This window comes from Scomber japonicus, chromosome 8, assembly GCF_027409825.1.
Source record: "Scomber japonicus isolate fScoJap1 chromosome 8, fScoJap1.pri, whole genome shotgun sequence".
Taxonomy (NCBI): Eukaryota; Metazoa; Chordata; class Actinopteri; order Scombriformes; family Scombridae; genus Scomber; species Scomber japonicus.
In genome coordinates, this window is record NC_070585.1 from 5,222,626 (window position 1) to 5,235,596 (window position 12,971).

The 12,971-nt window shown below is 38.5% G+C and overlaps 1 protein-coding gene across 6 annotated transcripts in view; it reads left to right on the top strand.

Annotated features, from left to right (window-relative positions):
- LOC128363475 (storkhead-box protein 2-like) overlaps window positions 1–12,971 on the top strand; it is a 148,477-nt gene that overhangs the window by 78,113 nt on the left and 57,393 nt on the right. The gene's annotated exons all lie outside the window — the stretch shown is intronic.

The window sequence follows — 12,971 nt, forward strand, 5'->3', positions numbered from 1 at the left end:
AAATGAGTGAGCTAGAAATGGATTTTGAGTGAGGGAGGGAGAGTATGACAAAAGGAGGGGGTGTGGTTTAGTGCTGTGGACAAAGGAGGCTGGCTGATTGTTTACTACCACTGCAGTGAGAGACATGGACGATCAATGTTCCTCCATTCTCCCTCTATCACTGTGTATATACACTCACCACTCTGCTTCTCATAGCTGCTCTCCTTTTCCTGTTTCACAGTTTTCCTCTCCTAATCTTTCTCTCCGGATTTATCATTTCCCCCTCCTTCACTGACAGCTCTTTCTCTCTCTGACTGTGTTTTTTAGATAGTGTAGTAATAATAGAGTGAACGGTGCTGTAAGCTAACAGCTGCTACTACAAAATGGCTCTTCTTTACCTTCGGCTCTATTGGTATAACGAGATTAGACATTGCACTACTGACATAGATTCAGAAAAAAAAGAATACAATTCAACGGGTAATGTTTTCACTCCATACTGATGAGAAGTACTTAAGAACATACTGAGTTATGTCTCTGTGTATCTGAGCTAGCTGCCTGCAATGCAAGTAGTAGCTGCAGTAAAAAGCAGTGGTATGAATAGGAGGAGCAGTAGCAGAATATGCTATACAGCAACTACAGCATGAAAAAGAAATCAACTGTATTGCCTCCAATATTAGATTACCCTAATTATAAGACATGACAGTAAAATATGAAATACGTTCATCCAAGCAGACATAAATTCCACATTTATGTCACAAATTATTTTCTCTGACAGTTAGCAGACTGTATGTTTAGGCTCCTTGTTATTAGGCAATTCTTGACTGTTTGAGAGAGGATTTGGACTTGGTTGGACCCATGTAGCATGAACACTTGATACCAGGTTCAGCCAGTAAGAACATAGGTATATTAGTCCCCGAAGCTGAACCAGATGACTTCTGGTTAGTTAAAGGGATAACAGTGACTGTGGCTCAGGAGGTAGAGCGGTCATCCACCAATTGGAAGATTGGCGGTTTGATTCCTGGCTCCCCCGTGTCCTTGGGTACTTGCGTTCTTGTTGCTGTGCCAATGGTGTATGAATGGTTAGTTTCCCTCCTGATGAGCAGATTGGCACCCTGTGTGGTAGCTCCTGTCATCAGTGTATGAATGTGTGTCAATGGTTGAAATGTGACATGTGATGTATAAGTACAGTCCATTAACTATAATTTATTCACATGGCAAATGAGTTTCCAAATGTAATTGGAATGAATGGATAAAAAAACACTTGAAGTTGCAATACCTAGTGCATCTATTACACCAAAATCACTTCACAGCCTAGCACACATTCTGCAGGCTTATTCAGTCTCCAGTAGGGCTGGGCGATATGGGAAAAAATCCTGATACGATAATTTTTTTCATATCAGTCGATATCGATATATATCACAATATAAATCAAGTTACTATTTTTGTCAAGCTTAAATGTTCCGTTACTCATAAGTGAGTTGTAAAGACATCAGAAGGTTATTTTTGATTTAAATATTATTTATTTTCTGTCAGAAGTTGAACATGACAGATGTACAGAAGAAAACATCTGAAACTGTTGTATAAACAGGCAGTGTTGGGCAATTACTTATAGTTACTCATTACTTCTACCAAAAAGTAACTGAGTTACATCAATGTCAAAGTAATTAATTACGTTACTTTTTTGTGTTGGGTGTTTCATTAGGTTTGAATTACTTGCCACTGACATGGAGAGGGTCTTTAGTCCAGTGCACAGGTTGCAAGTGACAGACATTTTTCCCTTTCACCTCTACAAACGTGAAATGAAAGGTGCTATGTAAATATGTTGTTATTATTATTATTATAAGTCCAATTGGTGAAGGCCACCTTCGAACTCACCCAAGTCGTCATTGTTACAACCCAGTTAATCAGAGGGGGGATGTGCGATAGCCACTGTGCACGTGTGTGTGTGCTGTCTTTTCGCGGGCCCTTCCTTTCGACCATGTCTTCAGCATTTGAACCCTCATCTGTCGTTCGGTTGTCATTTTCAGTCAGCTGGTCACTCGAGTTCTTGCTTATGATCTCCATTCACGGTCCCTCACTGCTGCAGCCCAAACAATAGCACGTGTGGTGTGTGCTTCAACCTGACTTGACTGGCTCTATTCCAGCATGATTGGTTCGGTGTGGCGCTACTTAATTATGATTAGCTATTCTTATTTCTGTCAAAACATGTACGAATGAATTCTATCGAAATTGTATTGCCCGTGTCTCATATTTCTATAGAGGAAAAGTTATTTCGCGATATGTATCGTTATAGTTTTATCACCCAGCCCTAGTCTCCAGTGTGTTCCTACAGTCGATGTCAGTAGGCAAATTTCACCTCTCTTTCATTTGTTATGAGGTCATTTCCACAGTGGTTGTAATGTTACATGAGCCAGTTAAACTCGTTCTGATAACTTTTAGGGCTTATTAACACTATAAAATATACTATTAATGTACTTAAAGAAACTTTCTAGCCCAGCAACAAAAGGCTACAAACAACCCTTCTCCTTCATGCTTCACTGTAGTATTTACTGTAGTATTTATTCTGAGTGGCCCACTCGGCCAGCCAAAAAGTGAAAATAACTTTTTTTTTTAAACATAGTATTGATGATTTATTATACATAATGTGACTTGGTGCTTTGGTACAAATATTTTCCCCTGAGCCTGACTGGAGGAAATTGCATGATCCTCTGTCCATCATGAGTAACCATATTTTATTATATTCATACCTGTAGTGGCCATTTGTCCATAAAAAAACTAATTAAACATTAAACCAAACATAATCAAAAGGCCACTGGTGTTAAACTAAATCCATAGGGATGTAGTAAAAGAAGATGAATGACCATTCCAATCTTGCAGTTTTGTGTGGATTTATTGCAACAAAATAAAACAAACAAAAGAACAAAGAAAAAACATGGCTGCTGCTGCCTCTCTTGCGCTGGTAAAAAAACATAGGCCCACCCAGGTGCATGCTGGTCCTCAGTGTGCTTACCTACTCAAATAACCTCAGGTGCCCAGTGTTAACCAATGACCAAAAAACAAACAAACAAATAAATTAAAATACTAAATATGCTAAACATATAACTAACAAACAAAAATATCAAAATCTATCAAAAATCTAATTTAAATAAAGCAAACAAAAACAAGTTAATCAAACAAAGTTACTCATAATTAGTCAATTCAATTTACAACTAAAACTAGACTTAACAAAACTAACAAATAGGTCCAACACTCCAGCCCCTAATTGTGCATAATATCACAATTACAGTTATCCACAAAAAAAAAGAAGCTACTTCTGGAACTACAACTATGAATCAGACCGATTCTGTGTGTCGTAGTAACCCTAAATAAGTTGTTTTCTTGGTGAATCTGCAAAACAAAACACAGGTTACAGGGCCTGAATTTCAGCACGGGATTGCGGGTATTGCGCACAATTTAATTGATTCCCGCAAATCCAACACTTATAATGCGGGAATTTCCCGCACACATTTACAGTAATGTATTAATGTTCAACCAACGTCTGCGGTGCTTACTGCAGGAAGACTGGTCGGAACCGCTGTGTCCGACTGTCTGACTTCGACCCTGAACACTGTAACTCTCTGTATCTCCCGCTAGCATAACACATACACGCTAACAGTGATATTAAGTTTAAGGAAACAAACACAGTCCGCTGGTTAAAACATAAATCTACATCATCTGAGGCAGAACCTGCTCAGAAAAAAGCAGCGGAGCCTGAAAAACTAATGAAAACAGCGCCATGTGATGTCACCATTAACAACGTTAATCCTCAGACAGGAAACTGTGACGTTACTATAGCAACAAGTTTCAGGCAATTTTAAGTCACTCAGATGTTTCTCATTCAACAGACCTGAAGAGAGAGAGAGAGTGATGCATTCAACAAAAACGAGATGCTACTGAAGCTGAATATAACTACTTAACTGTATAATACTAGAGAACTTGTAATTACTATAAAATATAGTTCAGAGAATAAGTTAACTATATAAAATACACTCACTAGCTTCCAATCTATTTTAATCCAATACAGCAGCTATGAATTCTACATTTATGAAGTTTACATAATTTTTTTGACAAGAAGGTGAAAATTCTGCTTTATGTTCATTATTGGGTGATTGTGGTGTATTAGGGTGAATTATATTGAAAGGTGTTCCTAATATTTTGTCCACTCCATTAACATACATCAGGAGGTACACCACCACCACTTAGTATAACCTCAGTAATAATCAAAGTAGAATTATCACTTTTTTGACAATTTCAACAAAAACTGAAAATATATAAACTCCAAAAAAATCATAATGTATAGCAGAGCTGTTATATTGGATTGAATTATATTGCACATTTGTTCCTAAAGAAGTTTCAGGTGACTGCAGTTCAGAGAATAAAACTACTAAAGTGTATACTAAATAACTAATTACTATATAATATAGTTCCTTAAATTGAAGGAAAGTGCCAAAATACAATCTGCGGTAAGAATAGGACAAGGTGCAACCTATAGTCCCCCCCAACAAAGTAAAATCCCCCCTATATGAACCATTTAAGGGGGGAATTCCCTCCTATTTTAAAAAATGAATTTCAGGCCGTAGGTTAATTAAAGAAAACGAAAGAAAAAATAGAGGTAAAGAAAGAGAGAGTTATGACGTTAGACTGCTGCTTCCGGTAGTAGACAGAGCTTGTCCACTGGAAGGAAACACTGCTCATTTTTAATTAAATGTTTTATTCACACACTTTCTTTTGGTCCTTCAAATAAAAGACTTTAAGCTTACTTTATAGTAAATAAATAACTTTTTTTTAATGATGATAGAAAATAAATTGTTGGATGGTGGAATAGTAGTCACATTTTGAATTTACTGTAACTGAAGCTATATATTTGTATGTGTAATATATGTAAATATATATATATATATATATATATTTAATCTTAATATAGCAAAATAATTATTAGACTTAGCCTATATGAACCGTTACAACTTATTTTTTAAGTAGCCTACAGTTTAAAAACTAACTGGATATCCTATCACTGATGGTGATATACTCTATGTTGAACTTTTTAATTAATATTCATGCAATTACATTTGGCTTTTGGATCTTAGACGAAAGATAGAGAGATGGGACGTGAGAGAGCTCCCCTCCTCCTCTTCTGTGTGTCTGTGTGAACTCTCTGTGAACTCAGGTGACTTCAATTGCTCCGGAGGAGTTGCGCAGTTTTAGGCCAGTATAGTACATTTCACTAATTTAGTTTTTACCTTACTGAATGGCAGCCGACTTCCAGCAGCTGGAGCGACCCCCTCCTTCTCCTTGGCGCGTCTATCTTTTCCTGTAAACCCACCTATTCATTGTAATACAAGGTTTGACCAGGAGATAGCGCTTTTGTCACAAACTAGCCCACATTCTGATGTTCTATGAATTTTTACTGAGCGGTCATCCGAAATTCATCGAATCAAATAAAAAAAAAAATTAGCCTACTGACTCCTGATTATTTTGTTATTTGTTTTGAATCTAACACAAAAAACGGAAAAAAAAGCCTTTTCATATTTTAATTTTAGGCTCAGATAAATAATACGAAATGTCAAAAACTGACCACAGGACTGTATTTGATTTTAGGCAATTATACAGCACATTTGTGCAAACCAACCCTGGTCTATTCAGTGCATGCTTTAAGCCAGGTAAGCCCATCCACCTTATTAGCATTATCATTGCTCAACTTTTTGTTTGGGCTTAATGGGCCATTTGGTTCCATTGTCACACAAATCACACACAGAGATTCAGAATCAGAATAGTGTTCATGGACGTCGGAACTATTTTCTGAGAGGGGTCACTGTGAGCTTTCATAATGGCCAAATCTCTCCTGCGTCATGGTGCTGTGCAGCCAGGTTTTCAGCCTGCGCAAGGCTGAGAAAGAGCGCTCAGATGCCGCGACAGATATGAGCCAGACAGAGTTTAATGAGCATTAATTATATGAAAAAGATAAATAAAAGTCAGACAAATTGAGTTTACATTCAGATTTGTTATTATTATTACAGTAACTAACTAGTTAATTAACTATTGATGTAAAACTGAAAACTCAACCACACATATGTGCTGGACATAGTGGGGGCACTACATATATCTACTACTACACATCTCCCTCACTTAGAAAAGATGTAAAACTGAAAACTCAACCACACATACAGTAGCATATGTGCTGGATATAGTGGGGGCACAAACAGTGTCTTGGTCTTGATTTTCAGTGGGGGAGGTGTCCAGCTCGAAGGTGATGGGTTGAGGGGGATGGTTGCAGGGCTTTCCCATTGTCTTTCAAAGCGAATTGGCTGAGAAGCTTTCACTCAAAGCTTTCCTCATGCAGTTTATTGGATGAACAGCTAGAATGAAAACTAACTAATGCTGTGTCCGAAATCACTCACTACATACTATGGGCCTGGGTCAAAATGGGTGGGCCTGAACCGAAAATCCATTCACCATTCATCCATCCATCCCTCCCTCCATTGTAACCTGTAATTTTGTTGTACATTCATTGTATAATGACAATAAAGCTCATTTACCCTTTACAATGCCGACCAGTCAACCAGAACCCCAGCTCGTCATTTAAAAATCAAGTTTATTTTAATACAATTGAATTGAAATTGTGCTAACTGCTTGGAGGGAATATTTTCACCGGAAATTTTTACTGGAAGTGTAAAAAATTAAAGCTGGTTGGGCGGGACCTCGCCCCCTTGCGCACATCGGGCCGTGACGAAGCGGATAGGTTTCTGTCAGGGGCATTTAGATGCCTTCAGACCTGGGCTTTTATCTGACACTGCAATAAGTAGATATACATTACACACACACAAACACACTCACACACTCTCTCACACACACAACACGCACTCACACACAGACACACACACGCAAACTCACACATACAGTCAAGCCCGAAATTATTCATACCCCTGGCAAATTTTGACTTAAAGTTACTTTTATTCAACCAGCAAGTTGTTTTTTGACCGGAAGTGACACAGGCGTCTCCAAGAAGATAAAAAGACGATGTACAAAAGGCATCATTGTGGTAAAAAAAATATTTCAGTCAGCTTTTATTTATATTTGAACAAAAAGTGGCATGTCCAAAAGGGGTATGAATAATTTGGGGCTTGACTGTATATACACACACACACACTCACAAATATACTCACACATTCTCACACATACATACACACACACACTCACACATTCTCTCTCTCTCTCTCTCTCTCTGTGTAGACATTTAGACTGAGCAACTGAAATTAACTGCCAACACTTTGAGTCAAACAGTAGAGGAACTTTTTTCCAGTGTAACCTGTAGATATGAGAGAAGATGAATAATAAGAATTCCCATTACAGTTTCTATTAGGGGCATTTAGATGCCTTCAGACCTGGGCATTTATCGGACACTGCAATAAGTAGATATACATTACATACACATATACACACACACACACTCACTCTCTCTCTCTCTCTCTCTCTCTCTCTCTCTCTCTCTCTCTCTCTCTCTCTCTCTCTCTCTCTCTCTCTCTCTCTCTCTCTCTCTCTCTCTCTCTCTGTCTGTCTGTCTGTCTGTCTGTCTGTCTTTGTAGACATTCAAGCCCAATTTCCACCGTCAGCGGCACGTTACCGGCACCATCTAGCTACATGGCCTACTGACACATGACAGGAAATTGCACAAGAGATAAGCACAAAAATCTCAGAAAATTACCAAACCAACTAAATTTGAGCAAGTTAACAAAATTGGGCCGTTTAGTTGTGCTACTACTATTGTAATTATGGTAGACTAAAGGCACTCGTTCGGATTGGATTGGGGATCCATAATTACTGTATTAACAGTGCAACTTCATTTTAAAAGGCAGATTTCTCTCCCAGAGCATGCTCCGCTCTGCTGCTGTAACGCTCCCGGTGTGAGTTGACACCGGGCAGAGGACGGAGCTAAACCGTGGCGCAGCCGTTCCGCGTTGCTGACGGACCCGGTGGAAATCCCTAGTCAGACTGAGCAACTGAAATAAAGTGCCAACACTTTGATGAGTCAAACATGCTCTTGTACTTTGGTTTGATCTAGAATTTGACAGCAATGTCAGTGAAATAGTTGACAGACTGCACAGATATCTAAAAACATAATAATACAGTCAATAAAGTAGAACTAGAAACAGAAAACTGAGGCATCTTTTCCTCATCAGGTATCATGAATCATTACAAGTTTTCTCCACTGGGTGGCACACTAAGACCACAAATTAATCTGGATGACTGCACAGCACAAATGAGCCAGCTGCACACACACAGTCGTTGCCATGGTCTTTAACGACTGGATAGCATGAGGACAGAGCATGCACAGAGCACAAAAACTCTTGGGAAGAACTTAAGTTATTAACATGCATTAATGGTACATGAATGTGAACAGATGGAGGGGGCGGGGGGGGGGGGGCGGAGGAGAGAGGACCTTTTCCTCATCAGGTATCATGAATCATTACAAAGAGAGACGATTTTCTATGCTAACGTCATTTCATCAGCGCACGTCCCTGTCTAAAAAGAGAGTGAGAAAAACGTAATAATCAAGTTAAAACGATTATTGTCCCACCCGGCACAGTGCACCTATGAATAAATCCAACGCTCCCCTCTTTTCCAGCAAGATACACACAAATACACACAGAGAGAGAGAGAGAGAGAGAGAGAGAGAGAGAGAGAGAGAGAGAGAGAGAGAGAGAGAGAGAGAGAGAGAGAGAGAGAGAGAGAGAGAGAGAGAGAGAGAGAGAGGAGAGAGAGAGAGAGAGAGAGAGAGAGAGAGAGAGAGAGACGGAAAAAAAGAGAAAAAACGAAACCTAACTTGAACCTAGCATAGCTGACGGAGAAGTTAAAAGGTGAGTGCTGCCAAAGATTTGTAGGTCTGTACTGTGAAGTTTTGCTCCTAAACCTCAGCCACGGTCAAAAACTTTTTGCCTCAGTACACACACATTAGCCAGGCTGTATAAATGCACTCCTGCAGGAAGTTACCACAGTGCCACCCCCAGTACCAACAGTGTGAAACAACAAAAAATAACAAATAAATAAATGGCTGTAACAATGAATAATCATGTTTTGATAATCGCAATTTCAATATCAATCAAAATAATCGTGATTATTATTTTTGTCATAATCGTCCAGCCATACTATATTATTAATTGCACTTTTTATTTGAAAGAAGAAATATGTAAGATCATAAAATACCTTTTTCTTTGTGTTTATTTTATTCCTATGAATGACTTTATATTGTTAATATAGGCTACAGAGTTTCATTTTTTAACATTTTCGGTTAGTGGTGTGCCTTGTGATTTTTGCAATGAAAAAAATACCTTTGCTGAAAAAAGGTTGGAAAAATACTGATTTAGGGGACAGTGCTTGGTTTCCCCCGTAGGCTTGTCATAGATAGTAACAGACGAAGAAGCCAAGATAGGCAAGTGCAAGTTGACAAGAATTGGCTCGATGAGGAGAAATATAGCGGCTGGTTACAAAAGTCTACCGAATATGAAGCGCAGTGCAGACTTTGTAAAAAAGCATAACATTGGGAACAATGGGCTGTAAAGCCCTCGATGCACACATGAAAGGGGAGAAACACAAGCGATATGCCGACAGTCAGACAACAACTGTCCCCATTCGGATGTTTGCAGCATTGGTAGGCCTATCTACTGCAAATGCCAATGCTAACGTTGCACCCGCGTTGGTGTCTTCAAGGCCCAGTACAAGTATTACCTTCGGTACATTTGCCCCAATTACTACACTGAAGTAATATGCACTGACTGTTTGCACTGTTGCTAAAATACAAATGTGCTTTGTTAAACCGAACAGCCTAGAGTGTAGTTTTTATATATATTTTTTGCCGTGGTAATGGTCTTAATTTTTATTCTTAGAGGTCTTAAAAAGGTCTTAAAAAGTCTTAAATTTGTTGATAAAAAATGTGCAGATACCCTGGAGGCGGTAGAATAATAAAAAAAACGACACAAGAACAATAGGGTCCTTTCCTCCAGGCCTTTCGGCTTGGTCCCTAACAACACAAAGGAAAAACGTAGGGCTCCTTTCTTCAGCTGTGATACAGTTCCACTTTTTGTCTGTAGCCTGTTCCAGTCCAGCCAATACTGCAGTGACAATGAGAGGCTGATTAGTCAACTCATCCCAGCTGAGCTAATCAACTCACCCGGTGCTGCTCCTGCTGAGCCAGCTCTGACCAGACTTTCTCTCCTACAGCTGACTGCTCAAACCACACCCACCTCCACATGTCTGCAAATCTACTGCAATGTTTTCAGACATGTGAAAACATGTGACATGTGCCTGGTGACCAGCTGGTCATCTCAGCTGTTAGCAGGCCTACTCTGAGATGATCAACCGGTCGTCTAAGGGGATAACATGAACCGATGAACTTATCTGTGCAGCTTTTTAGGGCATTTTGATATACACAGTAATTCCCTTCTGTCTCACAGATGAAATCTAACAATTGTAGCTGCTGCATATTTTTACCTCATGCAATGACAAACTGTTATGCAAAAAGATAGATAGATTGCTTTATTGTCATTGTATAAAATACAACGAAATTCAAAACCCAAGGCAGAGAACGGAGCTCGATTATTAAAAAAAAAAACTTATCGTGAAAAAAAGGAAGGTGAGATTGTGATGATTATATTTCATAATAATGAAAAATACGTCATAATAATAATACATATTTCATAATAATTAATTTATTCATGAATTTAGTTTTAAGTAAATTGGATCTCCATAATGCTGAGCCTGACCTGATACTTATATTCAGGGTTGGGAAGGGTACTGTGGAAATGTAATAGGTTACAGATTACTAGTTTCAGTAATTTTAGCTTTGATTTCATCCAAATAATGTAACTTATTGCATTTGATTACTTTTTGATTACATTTTTAATGTTCTAACCAATGTTTTCAGCTGTTAGATTTTGGTGCTTATTGGGTACACTTACCCTAAGTTCAACTGTTTTTCATGGGTACTGACATGATTTATAAGGGAGATCATTTCTTATAAAGCAACATTTATGTCTCATTTGAAAATGTGTAACGTATTCATTAGTGCATGTAGATTTTGGTATATAAAATAAAGATATTTGATGGAAAAAAGTGGGCTTAATTGGTACTGTGACTCCATTTAAGTCCACGTCATGATTTATTTACAAAATATTAAAATTGTATTCTAAGAATTAAAACCAGCACTATACATATTCAGTAACATGTTAAATATAAAACAAATGAGGAAGAAACCCTCCTGAAGGTGTGACTTCAGAAGTAACCCCCTTTGTAATCTCAGTAACTGTAATTTAATGACACATTTTATCTTAGTAACTGTAACAGATTATAGTTACATTTATTTAGTAATTAAATTACGTAACGTCATTACCTGTCCCTAGTGACTCCCCAACACTGCTTATACTTACCTGTGAAACAGCTGCTCAGTGCATACTCAAGTAACAACCCGAATGAGTTAAGATAGAAATTCTGTTTTGTGCCAAAAATGTACAGTATACAATGTAAATTATACATTATAAAAGTCAGGTTGGCCTTCTTTTTCACTCCATTGTCTGTTGTGAATTCTGTTCACACAACATTTGACACTTTAGAAGTTGTACAACACATATATGTCAAACTATGTACTTGGACTGTACTTATCGCCTTGTGCAGCTATGTTTTCACTTTGTGATATGATCTCAGTCAGGTGTGAATGTCTGTACAGTTTGGCCACATTCTTAAGACACAAAGACACCCAACAAATTGAAAGAGGTCACCTAACTTTGCCTCTTCCTGCTTTCTCAAGGTGTCCATCAAAAAAGCAGTTTCCTCCTCTTCTGTAAAGAAAAGTAGAACCCACACAGCAGCATCAAATCCGGAGAGTCACTGCGGAAAGAGTGTCCCTCATTGCCTCCCATGATCTGTGACCTATGTTTGCCAGCTTTGCCTGCCTAATGAGATGGGATCAGATCACAATGTGGGCAGAAAGTGATCAGATGTGTGTCCAATGAAGAGTGTCCAATGTATGACTTAATCCCACACACACCATCCTGCTGCTGGAATATCTCAATAGAGCACCAGATGTGGATTAATCAGCTGTTGAAAATGATCCCCAACAAAAGTGCCAGTTCCTCCTGTAATAGTAGCATTTACTAAAAATTACAGGGGCCAGCTGTTACAGGTCCTATAAAAAGTATTCACCCCCTTGGATGTTTTCCCCTTTTATTGCTTTTATACATTGAATCGTGGTCAATATAATTTGGCTAAAAATGAAAAGAACTTACAAAAAACAACTGTCTAATGTCAAAGTGAAAATAGATTTCTACAAAGTAATGTCAATTAATTAAAAATACATCATGTAAAATGAGTGATTCCATAGATATTTACCCCCTTTAAAGAGACTGACCTTTAAAAGAGTATGGTCTCGATCCACTCTATGCGTAAAGTGCCTTGAGATGACTTTTGTTGTGATTTATAAATAAAGATTGATTGATTGATTGATTGACCTAATTCATTAGAGGCCCAGCCAATTGGTGCTAGTAGCCTCACAAATTGTGAAATTAGGAGATCACCTGAGTACAGTGAATGAGTCTCAACTGATTAGTATAAAAACACCTTCTGGAGGGCTCTGCATACAACTGTTGCTTTATGGGAGAAAGCAAAGAGAAAGCCACTGTTGAAGAAAAGTCATATTAAATCTTGGCATGGCAAAGGCATGTTGTAACAGTGGTGTGCACAGACTTTTTGAAGGGCAGGGGCAAAAATAAAAAAAAGAACGCATACAGCGCATTTTTGCCACCCAAGAGGGCAGTTGTATTTTTCCAACCAGGAGGGCACTTTAGCACGCGTTTTTGCCTCCCAAAAGGGCAGTTTATCATGTTTTAACCAGCCAAGGGGGCAGATAAGTGTGTTTTGCCAACCAGGAGGGCACTTTAGCATGTGTTTTGGCTCCCAAGCAGGCA